Genomic DNA, 26,480 nt, shown 5'->3' on the forward strand with positions numbered 1-26,480 from the left:
ATAGCCATGATTTTTTCTGACTTCAACTACAGTTTGAGGCAGCTTTCAATAAACAATTTCGTTTCTGATTTAGACAACGAAAAAAAATCTGGAGGGGCTGACTCTGTCTGTCAACTCTAGTTTTTAAAACAGAAAAAGCTTTAGCGTAAAGAGCGGAGCGATGAGGAGGGAACAGCCCCTTTCATATACGGAGTAATTTCTGCTCATTTTAACTTTTAATGTCGCTATTTACTTTCAGTTAAAAAAAACTTGTTTTTTTAATTCAATCTCTGAATCTTTTTGGAATTTACGCATTTTCTGATTTTGGCTTTCCACACATAAATAATTAAAACCAAATTTGAATATTAATTTATTTTTTGGCTAAATGGATTTTTTTAGTTTTGATAGGACGATTTTGAGAAAAAAGGAACGGGGGAGTAGGCCTTGTTACCTTCAAGTTTTTGATTACTGAAAAAGGCAACTAGAACTTTTTATTTTACGAACGTTTTTATCAGTAAAAATATACGTAACTTTCTAACGGAAATTAAAAGTTCTAGTGCAATTTTTAATTGACCGAAATTGGAGGGCACCTAAGCCCATTTTAAGACACATTTTTCTTCATAGTCACTGGATCAAAATTCTGAAATAGCAATTTTATTTAGCATTGTCAACAAACCTAAAAACTATGTCTTTGGGGACGACTTGATCCCCAGTTGTCCCCGTGGGTGGGGCTGTAAATTAAAAACTTATTCATGTGCGGAGAGCCAAAATCCAAACATGCATGAATTCAAAAACGTTCAGAAATTAAATAAAAAAATAGGTTTTCTTAACTGAAAGTAAGGAGCGACATTAAAACTTAAAACGAACAGAAATTACTCTGTATATGAAAGGGGCCTTTCCCTCCTCAACACTCCACTGTTTACACTAAAGTTTTTACTGCTTTAAAAAGTAGAGTTGAGAGAAAGAGTCAAACTTTAACATAAAGAGCGAGGCGTTGACGAGGGAATAGCCCGTTTCATATACGGAGTAATTTCTGTTCAATTCAAATTTTAATAGCAACAACAATTAGTTTGGCCTCCAATATTTTTTTTTACAGAATATGGAATATATGTAATAATTTACAGAAATTATTCCGTATATGAAAGGGTCTGTTCCCTCCTCAAAGCCCCGCCCTTTAAGCTAAAGATTGACTCTTTCTCTCAACTCTACTTTTTAAAACAGTAAAAACTTGTTAAAGTTTTTCCAAACTTTCGGCCAAACTTTTGGCAAGTTGATAACCATTCTTAATTTGGAGAAGGTTATTTGATATGCCACAAGAGCTATTATTAAACACATGCCAATTAGAAATGGGGGCGGAGACCGATTCCAGGAAATTATAATTTCCTGGATTTCTTGGATAATTTCCTGCGCAGAGTATTCCACGCGAACATAATATAAACAGTTCTCCTGTAATACCACTCAGTTATAATTCAACATGCAAAAAATATCTGTTGTTCCTCCTCATATTGAGTTTGGTTCTTGGTAAGCTTTCTGAAACTAACTTTCTAAAACTAACTTACATGTGTGTTTTACTTATATATGTTTGTGTGTGTGTGTCTTACCAGACAAACGCTGCACAATACTTCAATGTATCCTACTTACAAACATGTTATAACAGGGGACTTGTCAATAATAAAGCAAGATGATCTTCAAATTATAATGAATAAAGGGGCTTATTTCCGTCTTTCTCATCATCTGAAACCATCGAGTGTTCTTGATGGCTTGGAAAATGATTTTGATTTATTTATTGATAAGTGGTGTAAGAAAGAGAATAAAAATAAAGAGAGTTTTCAAAGTTGGAAAAATTTAATTATTAGTAGAATAATATTAGTAGAATATATTCTAACTTAAAAAATAGTAACACTAAATCATTATTTTATAATGCGAAGATTAAACAAGCAATTGCTAATCTAAAGAATGAATTTGTAATTGTGCCAGTGGATAAAGCTAATAATAATTTTGCCATAATTTGTCAGAAACTGTATTGTAATATCTTAAAAAGGGAGTTATGCACAACTAATGTTTACGAAAAGGTAAATATAGAGGAATTGAACAGACTGAAGAAATATTTTTTAAAAATTTTAATATTAAAATAAATGACAATGATAAAAAGTTCCCTTTCCTATATTGGACTGTAAAATTTCATAAGAATCCCCCTAAAAGGCGGTTTATTGCTGGAGCAGCTAAATGTCCAACCCGCATTGCTGCTACTGACCTCTCTTTAATTTTAAAGGAAATTGTAAATAAACTTAAAACCTATTGTTCTGGTATTAAAAAATTTTCGAATTTTAATCCATATTGGAGTGTTAATAATTCACTGCAGGTGATATATTCTTTAACAATGGTTTCAGCTAAAAGAATTGTGTCTTTCGATTTTGCGACAATGTATACTAATTTATCACTTAATTTAGTGTTTGATAATTTAAAAACTGTTATCAAGAAATCTTTCCGCTTATCTAGTAAAAGGTTCTTAAAAATAGACGCTTATAATAAAAAAGCTATATGGACAAATTGCTTTAATACTACAGTTAACTTGAGATGTTACAGCTTGGATATGATTTTTGAGTTATTAGAATTTGTTTTATACAATACTTATACAAGATTAGGGGGTGATTTTTACAAGCAAATTGTGGGAATTCCCATGGGGGGGAATGCCAGCCCATTTATAGAAGACTTGTTTTTAAGTCAACTAGAATATAAATATATGATGGATAAGAATAATCCAATTAATTTAAAACATGTTTTGTCAAATAATAAAAGATATTTAGATGATATTTTGGTCTTAAATTGTAAGGATTTCATTGATATTTCTAAAAATAAATATCCATCAGAGCTTATTCTTGAGCCTAGTCATGGCGCTGGTCATGAAGATCATTTCTTAGATTTAAATATTGATATTTGTGATAATAATAAAGTAAGTTTTAAAAAGTATAATAAAACGGATGATTTTTATTTTGTAGTGATTAGTTTCCCATTCTCTGAAAGTAATATACACTCAAATATCACATATCCAGTGTTTTTCTCACAGTTAGTTCGTTATGCAAGGATTTGTAGTAATTATATTGATTTTAAAAATAGATGTAAAATCTTAAGCCAAAAATTGATATCAAGAGGTTTTTCTGCAAATAAATTAACTTGGCAATTTAAAAAATTTAGTTTTCATTATAACGAACTTTTAAATAAATATCAAAAGAATTATTTAGAAATACTTAAAGAAATTTTCAACTAATTTTGGAGGTTCGAGAAATGTTGTCGCAGCGCCATTTATTTTGAATTGTGTTTCTAATAGAGCGGATTGTTTTTAAAAATTAGCCACATGAAAAAGATGAATTCTATAATTGTTTATTTCATTCAGGTTTTTTGCAATGTGTTAATATTTGTGATTTGGTAAATTTTATAATATTTAGTTTACCTATTGTTGCTAAAAAGAGGGATATATTAACAGTATAAGCTTGTTTTGGTTTTACTTGGTTGTTTTACATTTGCTGTTTTTTTTCTTTCATAGGCATGTATTTTGGGGGTGATACCTGGCACGGGGATGCCATGGATATTCTATGGTAGCCACAACACTGTGCTGGGTAGAGAATTTAAAGTGGCGAAACCCTATATAGGCCAGTGTATTCTCCTGATGATTCCTTGTGTTGGGTTGTTGCCTCTGAATTATTTGTCTATATTATTTTTTCTATTGTTTGGTAAATGACGACTTATGCTTATTGACGACATGACTGCCTGTCCATGGATTATTCTTTATGGTTGATTGTGTATGGCTATGCTGTTTGACCTCTGTGATTGTATGAATGAGTAGGGTTAAGGCCTCATTTAAGTGCTGGTCTATATTAATCAATAATTTCGAAAAACAGTCTTCCTTTTCTCCTTCTGTCTCTCTTTTTTTCTTTGTGTTTGTGCTGTTGCATTGGTGATTTCTCTTTTCATGATATATATATATATATATATATATATGTGTATATATATATATATATATATATATATATATATATATATATATATATATATATATATATATATATATATATACAAACTCTGAACTTTTATTAAACTTACCAATCAATTCTAAATAGTTTGGCAAAACAAAAAAATTTTATAATTGACAAGATAGAACAATTACTTAAGGTACTAATTGCACAAAAAGATTTTAAACAAAAGCATTTTTCCAAAGTAAATGATTTTCTAGTACCTAAGTATCTTGTCAAATAGCTTTTCAAGCGTAAAACCACCAAAAATCACCATAGATGAATGAATGAACCGAAAACACAGCAATTACAACAAATAACCAATTCGAGCTAAAAAAACTAATGGAAACTACCACAAAGAAGAGTAGGACCAACGGCCCTAAGCCTTTTAAAGATAAAAGCATATTTATAACTTTGCTGAAAAATAAAATATTTATTTCGGGCTATGTGTTTGTTTTTCTCATAAGATCAATAAAAAATAAGATAAATACTCAACAAAACAACCAAGATTACCGAAAAAAGCAAATGAATCTGAATTGACAGTTTAATATACACATTGATATTAATTACTGTGAGTCTTAATAATTTTGGATTTATTAGAGTTGAAAAAGAAAAAAAATGTTCAAAATATATTTTGTTTTAAGCGTAGTGCATTTTATGTTTTGGTCTTCAAAAGGTACAGGTGGCATTAGCCTTACATTTTATTTGTGGTCTCTGTTCGTTTTGAGATTGGCTAAGTTATTTATTGCTATTTTTGTTTGCTTTGTTCTCATGTGTTAATTGATTTGTTCAATGGTATATCTTTACTTTTCTTTGGAAAACTTCTTTTGCGGGAAAAGTTGTAACTTGTGTTTTGTTTTATTTGACATGGTCTTTCGTATTGGTAAAAAAAAGAGCTTTTTTAATCTTTTCGAATGTCCTAGAAACTTATACTTTAATTTTGTTTGAGTTTCAAACAGGTCGTGGTAACCAACTGTAGCAAGGAGCGACCCGGCTCAACTGAAACCGAAACTCTAAAAAACAGAATTTGAATACAAATAGTTACATAAGCATAATCAAATTTTAATGCTGATTTTAAATATATACTTACTTGTACTTAATTGTTCTTGTCCCGGGACCAGACGAGGACGCCTCACTCGGCATTTAGAAGATTGCGTATGGTTGACTCCCATTTGTTGCGATCTTGTGCCAGCTCTTCAGCACACCAAAGCCAGCAGCTCTCCCACTTTCAGCCAAATCTTCGAAATCCGCCAATGGGGTCGAGGTTGTTTTTGACAGTTGCCCATCAATTCTTTAATTGACCGCCCAGTCGCCTGCGCCAATCTGGCAACGGGGCAGCTAGAAATACTTGCTTCATGATGTGGTCATTGGGTCTTCTAAGCATATGACTAAGCCAACGCAGTCTTCTCTGTTTGACAATCGTGATGGCGGGTTCAAATTTACAGCAGTGGTGGCGCATATCAAAATTTGAGATTCTGTCAGAAAATCGAATCTTCAGGATTTTTTGTAGACAATGGTGGTCAAAGACTTCTAAATCATGGAGATGAAGCACCTTCAGTGGTCAGTTTTTTACTGCATGTAAGAGGACAGATCTAACAGTCGCTTTATATACAGAAATTTTTGTCTTCGTGCTAATCTCCCGCCGGTTCCACAGATGGTGGCGGAGTTGTGAGAGGAGGGCCTAGTGTTTATTCTGTTCTGTACGTCAAGGTCGCAGCCTCCATGAGGGTCTATTACTGAGCCAAGATAGGTGAAGCTATCGACTTTTTGCAAATTTTGTCCGTAAAGAACAAGCTGATAATCCGACTGTATATTTAGATCCATGACTTAAAAAAAGGGAAAAAAAAAACAAACAAAGAAACACGGATCCATGATCTGTCTTCGGGCAAAAAATACAAAATTCCACATTTTGCAGATAGAAGCTTGGAATTTCTATTACAAAGTTTTTTTGATACGCTGGAAATGATGGTGTGATTTTTGTTAAGATTCTATGACTTTTAGGGGTTGTTTCCCCCTATTTTCTAAAATAAGGCAAATTTTCTCAGACTTGTAACTTTTGATGGGTAAGACTAAACTTGATGAAATTTATATATTTACAATCAGCATTAAAATGCAATTCTTTTGATAAAGCTATTGGTATCAAAATTCTATTTTTCAGAGTTTTGGGTACTATTGAGCCGGGTCGCTCCTTACTACAGTTTGTTACCACGAACTGTTTGATAACTTATGCTACTAGTACCATCACTACTAGTACTTCCGTTGCTCCTATTAATATTACTGCTACTACCACTACTACACTCGGTAATCCTAAGAGTATTAAATTAAACGTCTTAGGGGATTATGAGTGAGCTTTTGAACTAAATCAAAACAGACTATGTACAAGCAGGTTATCAAAATAGCGTATTAGTAATATTTAAGGGAAGAATTAAAACTTTATTTTGAAGCTTTCTGGGTATTTTGAGAGAGATGCTAAACTGAGTCAAAACACACTATATATATATTGGCTATCAAAGCGGAGTATCAGCGATTTCCGAGCAATGCCATTGGGTATTAAGCTGAATCTCTCAGTGCTACTAATATTACTACCCATTTTGCTTGTACCAACTAACTGAAAATAGTGTCAGTGCATCCAGGTTGTCAAAATGGCACAGGCGAGAAATCTGCATCAAGATTATTAAGTTTTTTTTAACAAATTATAGATTCTAAGTCAAGATTTTAAGTGTTTTAGAAAAATCTTAACTGCCCGAAACAGTTAATTATTAAATTATAGTAACTGAAGTGCAAAAGAAAAGATAATTTGATAAATACATAAAAATTAAATAAAATATAAACTTATCGACAATGTAATATTAATATATTAGTAAATGTAATTTAAGTAAAGTATGAATTAAAATGCTGAGACTTTTCCCGAAGAGAAAATCCTTACCAAATCCTCATACTGGATAATTAAATGAGTTGGTCTGAAGCCAATGAGTCTAATGATATAAGTATTTCTTGTTTTGATGCAAGTTTAGGCTGTAATCTTTTCATAAAACCGCAGGCTTCAAAGCAAACACATAGCTTTATTTGAATATTATATTATATTGAACATTATATTAATATTATATTATATTATTATTAATATTATATTATTAATATTATATATTAATATTATAATATTAATATTGAATATTATATTAATATTTAATATTAATCTGAATATGATTGAAAATATTGGATTTCTGCTCAGCTCATGGTAGATACTAATAGTTTTACGATTCTTTTGGAAAAACACTCAAATCTTTCCAATAATTTAATGGTTCAAAGTAAGTTTAGTAACTTTATTATTTTGGCTATTGATAGTGAATTATAAAAGACGTCGCAGAAGGTAATCATAAGTGAGAAATCCCGCATTAAGGGCTACTGTGGCAGATTCTTGCACAATATCACTTCAAGCTTATATAGAAAAAAACATTCACCGGCACCACTGTAATTTTTTTATTGTTATTTTTTTTAGTATCGTCTGTTATGTTCAACCCAATCTGTACTAACACCATAAAATCTGTACTATAAATGAATTGCATTAAATACATAAAAATCTGAATTGTTTGAGCTCTTAGTTGATGCTAGCCACAACATTAAATCAGTAGTTAAAACCTGAAACTCTGATTAACGAATAACTGTCATGAACTGACCTTACAGTTGCAAACTTGGAAAGACCTCTTGACATTTTTCTTTGTCAGAAGATAGGGCTTAAGATGTAACTCTGATGTTTTCCAAACTGAAGTTGTTTGATTTCGCAGTTTAATATTTTAGAAAATCATTGGTTACAAAAAAAACACAATAAATAGCATACTGTTCCCTTTACTGAGTGGAATTACTTCTGGATTCAACTAAAGTTTTCCCACAGACACCGTTAAAACACATTAAGAAGCTAGATACATGCAGTCTTTTTGAAGTTAGAAAGGTTTTCTTTTTTCAGTTGGGGAGCATATTACGTTAGTTTTAAAATTTCAGACGAATTTTATTTCGTATTTTATTGAAATAAGTTTCATTTCAGACGACCTTGCTCATCTAACAAGTCCCTCAATTATTCCATTTAAATGTTACTTTTAAAATTAGAATTTCGTTTTAGGTTATTACTTCATTTGAGCGTTTTGTTGTTGTTGTTGTTGTTTTTTTCTAGGTTGACTTTTTTGTTAGACATGTTTTCACAGTATGTCGGAATTTGTTTAATACAAGATTTGTGTGTTTACTTTTCCTTGGCACACTAATTCATCACTTGACCAAGAACATTGTATTTGTTTACAATTGATATTTTAGGAATTTAGAATAAGTTGTCGAGAAAGCGTTACTTTTTCTTGGGTAAGGCAAGCTTATCATTTACGTTCTATAAGCTCATCATATGTTCGCCCTTAAAACTTTAGAACAAAGTGCAAGCACTTCAGTCAAAATCAACATAACTATGTTTATTTATAACAGGGTAAAATCTATGCATATTCAAGTTCTCAATTACCAAGCAAAGAATGATCTGTTATCACCAGGACATTCTGTATATTTATTCCTATTTTATCTGTAATGGCCTATTCTGAATGTATGGCATATATAATATTTACTCATACAGAGCATTTGCTTTCTTTCCTGTGTTGAAAGTAAATATGGCTAATTCAACATCATAAAAGGGATAGAATTTCTCAGTTGAACAGGTCAATTAAGACAGGAGATGAATTGTTTAGGTGGAAGAAAACTTCTTCTTATACCACGGGGCTAATATTTCTAGGTAATTTTCGGCGGTAAAAAGTTTTTGGAGCAGAAACTAAGATAGTGTAGTCACACAAATGACAGGGGATTTACAAGAAGATGACGAATACCTTGTTTTTTTTTGTGGTTGGACATCTAGACTTCTTATGACTCTTGTTTTCCAGAGTGAAGCCAAAGAGAAAAAAACAGGCAATTGTTCCTTCATTGGTAAAAAGGGGGCTAATTTTTGTCATGGAAAAGAAGGTTAAAGTTTCCTGTATGGTAGAAAGAGTGTGAGTTCTATGTCATGGTAAAAGACTCCCTATACTCCCTAAGCACTTTTACATTTTCCATAGTGAAACATGAAAGGGAAAGAGGTAATGGCTTCTTACATGGTAGGACTGGTGTCCATTTTCTGCCACGGTAAGAGACTCCCTGGTATCCCTCTATAGGTTTTCCTTTTCTATGATAAGAACAAAGAGAAAGAAAGAAACATTTTCTTGTATGGTAAAATGAGTGTCAATTTCTTCCAGGACTCCAAACATACGTTCTTGTTTTCCAAAGTAAAACCAAAGACAAAAGAGGTAATACTTTCCTGTAAGGCTGAAAGAGTGTCTATTTCCTCCCAGGGTAAAATGAATGCTTAAATTTCTTTAGTTTATGTCTTTGACGTATTTTTGAAAGCCAATCACGTAATTTTCTTAAACCAGAAAATATACGTGATTGGTTCTCTGATGTGAAAATTGTGCAGCTTTATGAATAATTGTATAGTATTATGCTATTTTTTACTCTATTATTAATCCAACAATATTTTACTATCTTTCAAGATTCTCTGCTTATATTAAAATCGGAAATAAAATATGATTCTTAGAAACGGCTAAGTATTAATTTACGCATCCATATGCATCTTAAACAATAAGCAAAAAATTAGAAATAAAGTTTTTATCGACAAGGCAGTAGTGAAGTCAGAAATAAATTTCTATCGAAAATGCTAGGCAATGTGCAATTATTGGTAATCTTAGGCACAAAATAAAATATTTTTTTTTTTTTTTGTTTATTTTTTTCTAACCTGTCATACAATATAAAAGTAAATAGAGACGGAAGACACGGAGAAAACCAAAAAAAAGCAAGAAAAAGAGAAAAAAAAAAGAGAAATTATAACTATAAGAACAATTTATAACGAACCTTTATAGAGTACCGAACAAACGTTTACATAAATACAACTTTGAATATCAAACAGTTCGTGGTAACGAATAGTAAGGAGCGACCCGGCTCAATAGTAGCCAAAACTCTAAAAAATGGAATTTTGATACCAATAGCTACATCAAAAGAATTGCATTTTAATGCTGGTTTTAAATATATAAGTTTCATCAAGTTTAGTCTTACCCATCAAAAGTTACGAGCCTGAGAAAATTTGCATTTTTTTAGAAAATAGGGGGAAACACCCCCTAAAAGTCATAGAATCTTAACGAAAATCACACCATCAGATTCAGCGTATCAGAGAACCCTACTGTAGAAGTTTCGAGCTCCTATATATAAAAATGTGGAATTTTGCATTTTTTGCCAGAAGGCAGATCAGGGATGCGTGTTTATTTGTTTTTTTTTTTCTTTTTTTTCCCAGGGGTGATTGTATCGACCCAGTTGTCCTAGAATGTTGCAAGACAGCTCATTCTAACGAAAATAAAAAGTTCTAGTGCCCTTTTAAAGTGACCAAAAAAATTGGAGGGCACCTAGGCCCCCTCCCACGCTAATTATTTTCCCAAGGTCAACGGATCAAAATTCTGAGATAGCCATTTTATTCAACGTAGTCGAAAAACCTTATAACTATGTCTTTGGGGACGATTTACTCCCCCACAGTCCCCGTGGGAGGGGCAACAAGTTACAAACTTTGATCTGTGCTTACATATAGTAATGGTTATTGGGAAGTATACAGGCGTTTTCAGGAGAATTTTTTGGTTGGGGGGAGGGGTTGAGAAGAGGAGGATATGCTGGGGGAACTTTCTATCGAGAATTTGTCATGGGAGATGAAAATTTCCATGAAGGGAAAGCAGGATTTACTAGCATTATTTAAAAAACATACAATTAAAAAATAAATGTGAAAAAGCTTTTTCAGCTGGAAGTAAGGAAAAGCAATAAAACTTAAAACAAACAGAAATTATTACCCATATGAGGGGCTCACCTCCTTCTAATACCTCGCTCTTTACGCTAAAGTATTTTTAGTAATTTCAACTATTTCAACTATTTATTCTATGGCTTTTGTGATTCAGGGGTAGTTCTTAATGAATTGGGATAAAATTTAAGCTTTAGTGTAAAGAGCGAGGTACTGACGATGGGGCGAATCCCCTCATATATGTAATAAAAACATGAGAATGCAAAAGTTCTTTACGTAAGCTAATTTATAAGTTACGGAAATCTTTTACCAATAAAAAGATTCGTAAAAAATTATAAGTTCTAGTTGCCTTTTTAATTAACCAAAAAATTGGAGGGCAACTAGGCTTCGTCGCCCGCTCTTTTTTTCTCGACATCATTCGATCAAAATTATGAGAAAGCCATTTAGCCAAAAAAAAAAGAGGCAAATTTCGTTTTGATTATTCCTCTGCGGAGAGCCAAAATCAAAACATGCATTGATTCAAAAACGTTCAGAAATTAAATAAAAAAAAAACAAATTTTTTATAACTGAAAGTAAGGAGCGACATTAAAACTTAAAACGCACAGAAATTACTTCGTATATGAAAGAGGCTGCTATCTTAACAACGCCCCGCTCTTTACGCTAAAGTTTTTTACTGTTTTAAAAAGAAAAATTGAGAGAAAGAGTCAAACTTTACTGTAAAGAACGGGGCGTTGATGAGGAAGCAGCCTCTTTCATATACGAAGTGATTTCTGTGCGTTTTAAGTTTTAATGTTGCTCCTTACTTTCAGTTAAAAAAACTTGTTTTTTTTAATCACTATACAAGAAAGGGGTACCATGGATGGAAACTAATTTTGCGATTGTGTTTAAAAATACATTTTGGTAGACCTATTGCTGGGTCGGCTATTTAGTAAATATAAATAGCAACGAAGACCACACTGCCTTTCCATATAAAAAAAAAACACAATAGGAAAATTTTCTTTCCAAGACAGTGGAATTCAATTCAGTGGATATTCCGACCCTATGTCCAAGGGCCGTCTTCTGTAAAACACTATAATGTAAATATATATATATATATATATATATATATATATATATATATATATATATATATATATATATATATATATATATATATATATATATATATATATATATATATATATATATATATATATATATATATATATATATATATATATATCAAAAGGACTTACATCAAAATGTGAAAATTAAAAATAAAAATGTTTTTGAAAAACTTTTTAAAACATTCTTACTTCAACGAAGTTCACCGAGTCCTGGTGATGGTTGCTCTTTTACGCCTAACATCGTCTGCTGTTAGAACGAGACTTTATTGGGCTAGTTCCGTCTCTTTTAGAACACTAGCTATAACACTAGGGCATCAACACACACTATTTTAATCTGAAAACCAAGCTGGTATGGCGGAACGCTACATTTCTCCTTTAAATAGTAATCAAAAGCTAAAAACACCCAACACCAAACAGCTTAAGAAGCTGTAGGTTTCCTAAAAAGGGTTAGATGCTTTTTGGAATCCACGAATGGTTGATGTTAGAATATTTACTGAGAAAAAGTGTTCCCAAGTTTAAATAAAAGGTTTTGTTTATCTGTTTTCTTGTTTTAGCTTAGGAACATTGAAGAAAATTTCGTAATGGCCAAATTTTTTTCATAACTTCGACGCAGTAAAGAGAAAATACTTACGGCTTTCGGATTTTATTAGACCTAATGTGGTTAAGGGGGTAAAATAAATTTTAATTTTGATTTTCTTAGTACATTAAGAAATTTCCCGCACCCTGTGTTATTGTTTTCGTATCTATTATTTCGGCATAGTTTTAGGCAACTTTGTGTTTTAACATCTGAAAAAAATTAAATTTTTTCAACATAATTTGTCTTATCACATAAATTGAAAAATGTACTAAGAATGATTACAATAAATAATGTTCTATGAAGGTATTTGCTATGATTTCCCCTTGACATAGTTTTGCTATTTTTCTTGCAATTTGTCCTGCTATATTTATGTGTTTTTTGCTATTCAATTTTAGTTTATGCATTTTTCCCATGAAAAATTATTGAAACAAATTGAACTTCATTTCCTGAATAGATTTACGGGAAAAACTATTTAATTTATTGGTTAAGACATCCCTCTGCAAAGGAAAATAAACTGGAAATTGATTAGCTAATCTCCCAGAAAATTATTATTCTTTGACTATATTAAATTTTTCATCTTTCAGGGTCACGCAATAACTAATAAGATCATTCGTGAATTAATCGTCAAAATCTCTAAACATAAAACAGAAAAGATGATAGACGAAGAGAGAAGAAGGCAAATAAATTTCTAATGGCTGTAATATGGGCATACCTCCTATTAATTTAGACAGAAGATAGCAAAAGCTGTATTGTCAAGAATCTGACAGGCTTGAGAACCTAAAATTTTGTATATTTAAAGGGTAAATTTATCCTTATATCGATTCAAATGGTCGCCCTCATCATATGCAGATGGAAAACATTTATTCCACTATAAAAATTGAGCGAAGTAATCCTATTAGAACAACAAAGATTTGTACAGGACATGCTTAAAGGAACTTATAGGTATAGCGGCAGAGCCTTGATATATATATATATATATATATATATATATATATATATATATATATATATATATATATATATATATATATATATATATATATATAGCCAATTTGTTTAAAATTACCGTTTTAAAAATTGTAATTTCTAAGGAGCAGCCTATAAAAGCTCCAGTGGATTCGAATGTACATATTGTCTAGCCCTTGGAAAACATGTAAACGTCTCGTATAAACAAATATTGATACGTGTCCAAGCGTATATAACGAAAGTGCTACAAGGATTATATTTAAATACGTCTAAGTTTTCCATTCTCAATCCGTTCTCAGCTAAACCAACATGTGTACCTGCTTTTTTTTGATTAAGCAAATCTGTCTTTGGTAAAATGATCTTGTGTCAAAGAACAGTACAGCCTCTTAACTTAATTTAGTTTTAAAAGAATGCCTTGGATTGTGTACAATGTGCTCTTAATAAAATAAGGTGTTAAAATGTTTGACATAAAAGCTATAAACTTTTTTTGGATATCATACCTGAATGTCATGCATAGCAAATGAAAAAATTTGAGATAACTTTTAAAGAAATTTTGTAAGGTTTTCCCAAAGGAAGGATTAGCAGGGCAATATATTTCCAGTGAAACTTTAATCTAGCTTTATAGCATTTAGTCAGTAAATAATTTGGTTACCTTTTTCTTTTTGCAATAAAATTCTCCGTCATTTCCGAGACTATCGGTGGACGTGTCATCGTTTTTTCCTGCCATTGAATAAATTGTCATTTTTTTATAACAGGTAACTGTCAGTATCAAATCTGAATAATGTGCTGCTGTTTTTTTCTTGTCAAGCAAAACAAACGACGACCAAATCACCGAAGGATTCGTGCATTGAGCTGATTTTTTTGTCTTTTTTCTCAGTTTTCTGTACTCACAGTTGAAAAACTTGTTTTAGTAGACTTTAATTTCTGATCATTAACTAGATCATGCTGGGAAATCCGCCTTCCCCCGAGATGGTTTGAGGCACCCATTTTCTCTCCCTACTTTGTAACAACCCAGTGACACTCCTAATGCAACAGCTGACAAGAAATTATACCTCACTGTACACAATAGCATCAAAAATGACCTGAATCCCCCCCCCCGAAAGCAATAATAAAGGCGTAGATTTAAATAAACTTGAAAACTAAGATGGATTAAACAACAAATCTCAAAAGCTCATTTAATTTCCATCTGAAAGTTCAATGACTCTTAAAAAATTAGTCCATTGAAACATACTTCTTTTGGTAAATTAACTCCAGCCTCCCTACACAAAGACCTGTCACCTTTCGTAAATAAACTGTGTTAAGAAACAAATCAATTAAGGTAAATAAAAGATTAAAATAGACACCAGAAATATTTTTTGCAAGAAGTAGGGAGTTGTGACTTTGCACTACCCTTGTTGACTTTACCCACATTTTGCATGAAAAAATCTTGCCATAAAATTTTACCCCCACTGAAAATTACCCCGGACAATTCCATATATAAAATTGTGTATCCAAAGAAGAAGGAAGGCAAATGAAAGAATACCGTAGAAGAATTTATGAAGATTCTTCCCAAGTAATTTTTCCCACCGAAAATTCCCCCTAAGAATCCCCCTTCCATAGAAATCTCCATCGCAAAAATGTCCGTATATTTTCCGATGCTATGACATCGGTAATAAGTTTTTTCGATAGCCTATATGTTCATTAACTTCTTAAAATTTTCATCTTAATGCTTTTAGCCTTACAAGTAGTTGCAATAGAATTAGTAATTTAAGTAACGGTAGTAGCAGTAGGAGTACTAATAAATGTAGCAGTTGTAGTAGTAATGGTAACAGCATGCACATAATACCTTTTGGTCAACTGATCTTCCCCTATAAGTAATCTCTGAAAAATTCAATTGAATATTTAAATCGACTCATGAGATACACTCATTTGACAATGTGCATGCACATAGTGTCTTTTGACTCGGCTCAAATGTACCCTCAATATTGTAAATGTAGTATTGTGATAGTACTATTAGTAGCCGTAGCGGTAATAGCCGTAGTCGTGGTAGTGTGTGTCATCAACATATACTATATATAAACAATGAACGAATTGCCTAATTTCCCCTGAGGGTTTGTGGAGGGTTGACATCCCAAAATATAACTATTAAACCTTTATTTATTACATTCATATTTTTACCAGCACAGAGGGGAAAAAGGTGAGGCAGGAAATCACGGGCCTTGCCAGGGAATTCCTAGGGATGGTTTATAGCAAGTACTCCCAGGAGTTTTTTCCCCAATTTTTAATGGTATTTTTCCTGTTTTGATATATAAAATGTATAAATGTGTTTAAACAAGCGTATACAATTTATTTAAACATCAGAGAACACTACTGTGAGGTCTTGATGACTTCAGCCATGTAGAAGACCAAGTCTTATTTAACTTCCATCCACATTAACAATAATACCCGTCTCTGTCCACTCGAATTTCTTCAGTAAAATTATTATTAAGAACTTGTTTAACAAAACTAATGTTCATCAAAAATTCTGACTAAATAATCAAATCTTATCCAACACTTTACTTACAATCCAGTATTTGAATTCTCATAAAGAAAAGTGAAAACGCGGTAAGCTACAAACAAATTTACAATTGTGAGCATCCACCTTAACAGCAATCAATAACTTTCAATTCCCCGTCTAATGAACATCTTGAATTATCCAGGGGGGAATATTGGTGGGAATTATCAGGGGGAAATTTGCTGAGGGTGAGAAATGACGCGAGGGAGTTTTCCACGAGGTGGGGGAGGTAATTTCAAGTGAGTGTTATATGCGGGAGAGAGGTTTTCGGGGGATTTTACCTCGGAGGAATAAGCCAGGAGGTTTTTTCAGGGGCAATATGCCGAGGGAAATACGCTGGCTCCCCACTTAGACAACCTGTGTCTTCATTACCTTGTACATTTTCGTTTCTGAACAACCATACTCGGGCCAGATATATTATATATCTGAGAAACATCCTACCAAAGAGACACATACAGGAGGAATTTACAAAATAAGTAGCAGCAAAAACGCACCGTACGTTTATTTATCGATTTTCTTATATGAGTTTTTCAACGCCGCAAAATTCTCTCCCTATATTTTGTGAGTTAACAAAAATAGCTGTTAGATATATGGGATGTACGTAGATTTAGTTTCAGCAAGAAGTTTCCCCGCAAGCTTTGCTTGTAGAAACTATAGATTCCTGGTATAGAATAGAAATATTTGACTGTTCTTTTCCTAGAGAAGCATCAGAGGCTATAAAGATTTGCAAAAAACTTAGCAAACGTTTTTCATATGCAACAAACATACCCGTTGCGTGTTGCTGGAATCCAAAAAGAAAGGAAACTCAAGGAGGAATCCACCAAATAATCCCCCCAATGAGAGTCACCTCTTTGAAGTCGCCTCTTCATCCAGAGAGAATTTCCCCTAAAAGTTCTCTTCGCCATAGAAAATGCCCACTCCCACATATTTACAACTTCAAAGAATTTAAAACATTATACCCCAGAAAACTACCATCATGCGAATTTAAATCATCCAAGAAAATTCCTATAGAAAAAAGCCAGTGGGAAATTCCACCTCCGTGATATTTTCCTATTCTACGACAATTTTCTTACTGACAATTTTGAGTCTATTACTCAAAAAACACGATAATGTACTGAATTCATAACATGTTGGCTAGATAAAGTTGTTCTATAAAATAGATTTTTGATAAATTACTTTTTTTACAAATGCAGAGCGTTGGAAACCTACTTTTTAATTTCAAAGTATTTGAAAAAAATTCCCACCTAAAAGTCTAACCACAGACAATTCTTCCCAGAGATTATTCCCCCCCTATCCAAAGCCCCCTCCCCTCACAAAATAATCTCTGGAAAATTGCTGTCCCTAGCAAGGTGGAGAGCTCCTACCTCCAACAAGGTGGAAAATTCTCCCTTGACAATTCCCCTTTATTACGGATCCGAGTATATATGGACGAGTAAAATAGGACAATCAAATTACTCTATAATGTACTAAATCTATTTTACAACTTTTTTCACATTTTCGTCAAATGTCTTACTTTGCACAATAGAATTTATCCGAGACTGAATAAAACTGTCCCTTACCCTACGTTCAAATAGAATATCTAATTAATTTAAGGGCTTGTATTTTCAAAGATATAGTTATTAGACTGTTTGGCTTTTTTTGAACAAAGGGTTAACGAAATCGATCAGTGTTGGGAAGAAGACCTTCAGGGCGATTGGGGAGGGACTAGCTGCCCCTCAGTAACTTTCAAATATTCCTCTGAACCTGCAATGGAAGTTTCTACCTATTAACCCCAGCCGTCCCTAAGAAAATGTTGATAAACTTTTTGACAACTATTATGTTTGGTAAAGTGGCAAAGAAATTTAATCTTTACTTGTTTCTCACCTGTGCTTACACTTTTAGAAGCGTAAATTTCAAAAGGACAATATCTTAGATTATCATAAAAAGCATTAATTTTATGGAGTCAAACAAAGTGGGAACTGAATGAAATGGTATGAAATGAATTATCAAAGTTTATCAGGAATAGACTTATATTACTACTAATACTACTACTACTACTACTACTACTACTACTACTAAAAACTCACTGCAGCACCAAGCCACCTGAGGCCAACACAGCTACGCACGCTCCTCTTCCAACCTAATCTTTTTAAAGCCTCCCTCTTTACACCCTCCCAGGAAGTTCCCATTTCCTTTAAATCTTTATTTATGACATCATCCCAACCCACACAAGGACGACCTGCTTTCCTTGTAGCCGCAGACGGTTGGCCAAAAAGGAAAATCGTCGGTAATCTGTCATCCTTCATCCCTAGAACGTGGCCAAGCCATCTCAACCTTTCTTTCATTATAGCCCTAGAAATAGCCAAGCCATATCAACCTTTTTTTCATTATAGCCTAATATACTTATATTAGAAATATAATATCATTTATTTGGGAGCAACACTAAATGGATACAAAATATGATTTATTAAGCTTTTTTTCATAGCTTGGAACGTATTTTATTTAAACCAGCGCATTTGAGAATCAATCAGAATTTTGTATTGTGGCAAACATTAAGATCTGTAAGTTTCGGCAATCTATAACCTAACTTGACAATATTTTATACTCTCTCATGCACACTTCTGACAATCAGCGTGCATATAGTGTGTTTTGAATTTCTTTAATATCCTCCTAACCCTTTCTTGAAAGTAAAAATAGCCACAGTTGCTAGTAATTGCAGTCACAGTCAAGAGTAGACACGGCACAAAGCAGTCACAGTCACAAGTAGTTAATAGTTACAAGCAGTCGCAAACCACAGTTACTAATAGTCGCCATTACAAGTAATCTTGTTTTCAGTTGCAAGCCTTTGCAGTGGCAGTCACCTGTAGTTGAAGTCGCAATAGCAGCAGTAGTAGGATTGGCCCTGACGGCTAGTTGCCGTTACAAGTCATCTTAGTCGCGAGTAAGAGCAGTCGCAAGTATTTGCGGTCGCATACTGTTGGAGTTACAGCAGCAGTAGCAGTAGTAGTAACCCTGGAAGTTTCAAGTTAAAAACCGTACCTTTTCCTAATATATTATAGAAATTGGAGAAGCTCATTTTGATAACTTGGACACACATAATGTCTTTTGATTTATGTCAACATATCTCTCAATGTAACTATTTCTTACCCTGACACTTTTTTCTTCCCGCCCTGAGCCTTCTTGGAGACACCCAGGATAAAGCTTCCCCCTCCATAGTGATATTTTCGGAATACAAGAAGTGAACAAATTACATAATTAACATTTCTAGCCCCAGAGAATGTTGAGGAAAATGACATCCCCAGAGGTATAATTGTTAGACCTTTTGATTTTTTTTCACATAATTATTTTTTAATATTTCAAATAGTGTAGTGGGAGAGGTATCTAAAGAGAGTGAGTGGCTGGTATCTCTCTGATCGCTCTTTAACATCCTCCCAAATATGCACTGATAGTTACAACCTAATACTGTCTGCCATTCCTTAGATATTTTTGTCACGCCCTTCTGAAAACCATCCCAATTTCGGCGTTGTTTGACTGCATTTGACATCCTCCTCAACATTTACTGGAAGTTTCACCTTAATACCCTAAGCTTTTTTAGAGACCCAGGATTAAAATTGACACCCTTTTTCTCAATAAATGGCAATCTAAAATCATCTAGTGACGAAAAAATATCATCAATAAGAGACGTGTGCGTGTCAGTAACTAGGGTTGGTATACAAACTGAAGGTAGAGTTCCCAGCGAGAGCATCATCGACAAAAAATCAAAAGCTGAAGCAAAATAATGATCCAGCAGGTTGAGGTTAAAATCACCCATAAGGATTAGTTTATGGGGATGTTTTTGGACTGAGTCCAAAACTTCTTCCAGAATTCTAAAAACGAAGGAATAGATTCACTGGGGGACCTATAAATAAGGCCCACAGCTAAATACTTACGCATTGATTTAATCTCAATAAAAAGAGATTCAAAGATTCCTTCCTTATTTCTGCTCAAATCACTTTGGACATTATTTGTAAGACAATCAGCAATATAAAGGACAAGGCCATCTGTTTCCTATTCAGCCTGTCCATCCTATATCCCATAATATTTAAAAGGATATCCTTTTTCGATTCTAGGAAAGTTTCATATAATCCTATAACATCAGGAGTTCCACCACTGACGATCAATTTTAGCTCATCAAAAGACGAGGAAAGTCCCTGAATGTTAAGCTGAAGCACAGAGGAAGCATCATCACGTTTAGAGGAGGCAGTACCATTTAAATGCGAAACATACTTACTTTTATTACCCGAAAGAATCAATATTCTTCAGATTTCTGCTTCCAATTGAATTATTAATTATATTTTCAATATCTAAAGGTTTTTTTTGTAATTCAATTAAGCGTTCCCCAGAGAGTTGATACCAACCTGGTCACCGGTAGAAATCGTCAATTTACTCATGGTGGATGGCAGTTCCGCTCCTTGACCAAACCCACCAGACCAAAGGTATAAGAAAAAATATAAGGAAAAAAATAGTATAATTGAGGTAAGGATAAATACGAAAAAGCAGGGAAAGAGAAGGAAAAAGAAACAAGGAAAAACCAAGAAATTAACAAATAATCAGCACTGGTAATTTAATCGCAAAAGAACCATGTATATGCCAAGACATGAAATTTATCACAAAAGTCATTGGCTCACGGTTTTACGGTTCTTTGGGCAGTTAATGCTGTAGCCCGTATGGCCTGGAGCTTTACAACTAACACAAAAAGGACTGTTCTTACATGGGGATTCAGATGTAGACTTGTGGTCACTAGCTCCGCATTTTTAGCACAGGGTAGTGTTTGTGCAGTTTGCTACAAGGTGGCTAGTCATATGGCAGTTAAAGCATCGATGAGGCAAAAACACAAACTCCTGGGTAGCAAGTCGCTCATAACCGATTTTCACTGATTCTTCAAGGAACTGATCTAAGTCATTTCTTGACTTGAAATACACTTTGAATGTGTGTGACGCACCACAATTAGCTGTTTCGATGCATTTTGGGATTAATTCCTTCAGTGACGAGTCGACTAGTTCGTCCGGTACTTGTTTAAAAACAGCAACAAAAGCAGGCTCCTTAACTGTAGCATTTAGAGTGGGGTAAGAACCCTTTACCTTTTTAATAGTTAGACTAGCGGTTTCTTTAGACGAGACGACAAGTTTCCATTCATTCTTGCCACAGCATAGCTCAGATACATCGCAGCCAGGGCTAGGACAAAGACTGTCTATAAATACTTGGCGCTCAGTTGGGCCTTTTGGCTCTTTTGGAGGGTTTTTTAGTATTACAGCATACGAGGGTTTAGGCATTGAGTCATGACTTTGGGGCAAGACCAGTGACCGGTCAGAGAGGCTATTTAAAGGTGAGATATGTTTGTCAGAGTGCTGTCCAATTTACACGATAACTCATTGATCTTGGATACAACTGTGGAATTTACGGCCTCTCCTATAGTTGGGACTTCACATGGACTAAGAATAACAAATTTTGGGAATTTTAGGTTTTGCTTGGCAGTAGCAACTAAAGTTTTACATATGTTAAGAATATTATCTTCATCTTTAGAGTGAGTCACCATTTGGGTTGTAACACTTAGTTTGGCATATAGAACTTTCTTTGCTTGGATATTGGTATCGCGATCAAACAGTTCATGGTAACGAACTGTAGTAAAGAGCGACCCGGCTCAATAGTAACCAAAACTCTATAAAATGGAATTTTGATACCAATAGCTACATCCAAAAATCGCATTTTAATGCTAATTTTAAATGTATAAGTTTCATCAAGTTAGTCTTACCCATCAAAAGTTACGAGCCTGAGAAAATTTGTGTTATTTTAGAAAATAGGGGAAAACATCCCCTAAAAGTCATAGAAGCTTAACGAAAATTAAACCATAAGATTCAATGTGTCAGAGAACTCTACTGTAAAAGTTTCAAGCTCCTATCTACAAAAATGTGGAATTTTGTATTTTTAGCCAGAAGGCAGATCACGGATGCGTGTTTATTTGTTTGTTGTTTTTTTTTCCAGGGATGATCGTATCGACCCAGTTGTTCTAGAATATTGTGAGTGGGCTCATTCTAAAAGAAATGAACAGTTCTAGTGCCCTTTTTAAGTGACCAAAAAATTAGAGGGCACCTAGGTCCCCTCCCACGCTAATTTATTTCCCAAAGTCAACCGTGAGATAGCCATTCTATTCAGCGTAGTCGAAAAGCCTTATAAATATGTCTTTGGGGACGACTTAATCCCCCACAGTCCCCTTAGGAGGGGCTAAAAGTTACAAACTTTGACCAGCGCTTACATATAGTATATGCTGGATATGCTGGGGGAACTTTCATCGAGGAACTTGTCATGGGGGAAGAAAATTTCCATGAAGGGAGCGCAGGATTTACAGGATTTACTTAAGGTTTTTTACTGTTTAAAAAAAAGAGTTGAGAGAAAGAATCAAACTTTAGCGTAAAGAGCGGGCGTTGATGAGGAAGCAGCCCCTTTCATATACGGAAGTAATTTCTGTTCGTTTTAAGTTTTAATGTCAGTCCTGGCTTTCAGTTTAGAATTTTTTTTTTTATTTAATCAAAATAAGCGACAGCTGTCTTTTGGATAAACTCTTGCCTAACTCTATCAGTTAGAGATCGGCTTAAAAAGTTCAAAACAGGATTCAAAATTAATTTGTCTTCCATCTTACACTGACCAAATGCTTTCTAAGATTAACCTACCTCACTCCTTTACTCCACCTTCCTCTCTTTTCGTCTTCATTCCTCTCCCTCTATTCCCTCTCTCCTTGCATTCAATTTAAGTCCACAGAATATCAAATATGTGAAATCAATAGATGTTGACACCTTGATAAACCGTCACACAAGTTTTAATTAAAAACTGTATTTTCCCAAATACTGCTTTTCCAGCAAGTGGGATTAAAATTCATACCTTAGACTCTCAGTTATGTGAAAATGAAAAGTAATCCGATTAGTTTAGATGTTGACACCATGAAAGCTAGTTCAGTACTGAACTATTCAGTTACCATTCAAAAGGGTGATTGTATTCAATTTTTTACTGAAAGTATTATCAAAAGGGTTTTGGATACAGAAATAACAATTTTAGAGTCAAAATATAAGGTTTGATTTCATTTTATAGTTACTTTTAGCACCTGAGCAGTTGGCACTTTGCATATTTTCCACAAGTATTGACAGTTTTTGAAATCTAAGCGTGAAACAGAACGTAAAAATTGATTAGGAATATATTTACAATTGGAAAATGAATATAATTTGTTAGAAGGAGCCTATAAACTAGAGAAATGTAAGAAATGGAAGTTATTAACCTTTTCTAATGACTTGTGACGTATCTCGTACAAACCAGTGCATTTTAGAATCAATTAGGATTTTTTAGGGTGAGAAATATTAAAATCAATCAATTTTGACAGTCTCTTATCTAACATTTGCTTTGAACTCATAAAGGTCATGGATATTTGCTTCCACTATTGGGTGTAAATTGTGTTTGTTTTTATTGATGTCTTTTAGTTTTACTGCTGATTATGGACACTGTATATGTGTCCAAAATATCCAGTTAAAAATTTTAAATTTGTTTCACTGTCGATTAAAAGGTTTCATCCCTATTTTGAACTGTTATATTCTCTTTAGAAACACATTTACTAATAGCAGTAATAGTAGTAATACTACTACTAATAGTACTAATACAGTAACACATGTTTTACTTTAGTAATACACACTGATCAATAAAATCAAAAGCCGTTGACTCCTTCAGCCATAATTAAGTGAAATTCTTCTGTAGTAGACCAACATATTTCTCCACATTGAAAATGGCTTTTATTATCGCTCCAAAAATTTCATCAAATCTCTACCAAAGTAATTTTTTTATTCCTTTTAATGTAATTCATTGTTAAATATGGCCCTTTACTGTGTACCATTCACTAAGGCATTAACTGAAACTTCTATTTCATTTTTAGGTTCAATTATGGCTGGAACGAAAAGAAAACATCGTTCTAGTGACGATAATGCAAGAGAGAATTCTGGTAAGAACTTAATTTCTATATAATTATTTAGTATTTGCATCAATATATATATATATATATATATATATATATATATATATATATATATATATATATATATATATATATATATATATATATATATATATATATATATATATATATATATATATATATCAAACAGTATTTCAAACGTATTTCAAACAGTAGGTTGTACGAAAAATATGGTTCAATCCCGCTTTCTAGGGCTATAATGAAATAAAGGTTGAGATGGCTAGGCCACGTTGTACGGATGATGGATGACTGATTACCGAAGATTGTCCTTTTTGGCCAACCGTCTGGGGCTACACGGAAAGCAGATCGTCCTTTTCTGGGCTGGGAGGATGTCATAAATAAAAATTAAAAGGAAATGGGAACTTCCTGGGAGGGTGTAAAGAGGGAGGCTTCAAATAGATTAGGTTGGAGGAGGAGCGTGCGTAGCTATGTTGGCCTCAGGCGGCCTGCAGTGAGTTATTATTATTATTATTATTATTAGTAGTAGTAGTATATATATATATATATATATATATATATATATATATATATATATATATATATATATATATATATATATATATATACTATATCAAGTCTCTTAAAGCGAACAATATCTTTGAATAGATTTTAGTATGAAAAGAAATTAAATTGCATGAAGATTAAAAAGCTCGCAATTACAAAAATATTTATATACATTTTAACAAGGGATCACAACAATTCAAAAACTCAGAAAAAGAAAAGCAAAAGTTTGAAGCTTAGTTGAAAACGTTGTTAGAAAAACATCATTACCGAATTTCTTTCCTAATTAAGTATAAGTAATGTCTTTTGAAGACATAAAAAACTTCAAAGATTATTTTTAAACTCAGTTCAGAATCGCTAAAGTTATTAAGTAAACTTCTAAAACGGTCCATGAACAATTATTTTAATGTTTCAGCTCAAATTAGAAAAATTCACGAAAATTTTAAAGCTATTTTTGGTTTGATATAATAAACTTGATACGTGATTAAGCTTACAGGTTTGAACGCATCCAGTTGTATAATGTCAATAGAAAGGCCCAAAAAACAAAATTTGCAATTATCACAAATGACAATTCTTTATTTTGACAAGGGATTACAACAATTCAAACACATTAAAAAAGAAAACCAACAGTTTCAAAAATAGTATATAGAAACATAGTACAAGCTCAGACAGAGTTGACCTAGCTTTAAATGGGTACCTGAGGAAATCTGGGGGGGGGACACCGGAATCGTCAGTTAATTTAACCCAACCAAACATTGGGCTCCCGGTCGAAGGCTTTGAATCAGGAGATCGGTACCTGCACAACGCAGACCCTTGGCCTACATTCGATTTTTTTTTTTTTTTTTTTTTTTTTTTTTTTTTTTTTTTTTTTTTTACAGACGGATGGCCAAAATACTAAATCTTTGAAAATTTTTTTTTATTCATAATCTATAAAATATGTCCCTCCCATCTCAACTTTTTTCTAATTATAGCCCTATAGAGTGGAGTCAAATCATATGACTCATAGAACTTTCTATTTGAAATAAGGTTAGTCAGAACTGTATATTAACAGCTTAAAATTAAATATCATGTTGATAAGCGTTTTGGGATACAAAATAAAAAATTGTGTATTATTTTTTTTTTCGTTAAATGTTTTTATTGGAAGCATTGTAGTTTGTTATTCATAATTTGTTATACATGTTTTTATTTCATTCATAATCTCTAAGCCGTAATTATCACGTAAAAAATAATAGTGGAAAAAATGTTCTCATATTTTTCGTATATATATATATATATATATATATATATATATATATATATATATATATGTAGTCGTTAATTCCCAGCCTATCACCCGGCCATTTCAGGCTTTCTTTTTGGGTATTTAGGGGTAGGAGGGTAAGGCGACTGAATATTGTTTGCCAAAGGTTTTTCTTCTGATTCTTACAAAAGATTATAGGCTACAACTTGTGTCATTTTTTTTATTTGTCGTTCAATAGGTTCTTTTGCTTGATTTATTAAAATTCTTTCAAGAAGTTTTTGCATAGCGAGAAAAAAAAGTCGGGATTAAATAGTATTAATAAAAAAAAACGGTAATTGAATGACTCTTGATATCCAGACCAGTATATATTATGCTTACAATATGTTTCATCTTTCAGTTTTTGTTCTTCCTACTTTTGAGGAACAAGTTCCGAATATAACTGTTTCAGTTGGAAGAGATGCTTCACTGCCCTGTGTCGTTGATAACTTGGGAAATTATAAGGTACTCATATCTCTGTTTCTTTACCACCAAAACATAAATTATTTTTCGCAAAAAGTATCTCTATTACCTGGAATTCTAAACACTCGTAATTTTTTCTTCGTAACTTATAAATAGGCCTATTTCAGAAAAGGTTGAATGATCATTGTCACGGAACTCGTATAAATGGAGATACTGAGGTTCCTAACATAGTTTCACGTAAAACTGCTTTT

General features: G+C 32.9%; 1 long non-coding RNA gene across 1 annotated transcript; it reads left to right on the top strand.

Annotated features, from left to right (window-relative positions):
* The first annotated feature begins 1,244 nt into the window (after positions 1–1,244).
* LOC136027872 (uncharacterized) lies at positions 1,245–26,274 on the top strand. The gene is made up of 3 exons (XR_010617682.1): positions 1,245–1,500; positions 23,931–23,996; positions 26,168–26,274. It is a non-coding gene; the product is annotated as an uncharacterized LOC136027872 (long non-coding RNA).
* The last annotated feature ends 206 nt before the right edge of the window (positions 26,275–26,480 follow it).

The sequence above is a fragment of the Artemia franciscana genome, chromosome 6, assembly GCF_032884065.1.
Source record: "Artemia franciscana chromosome 6, ASM3288406v1, whole genome shotgun sequence".
Classification (NCBI taxonomy): domain Eukaryota; kingdom Metazoa; phylum Arthropoda; class Branchiopoda; order Anostraca; family Artemiidae; genus Artemia; species Artemia franciscana.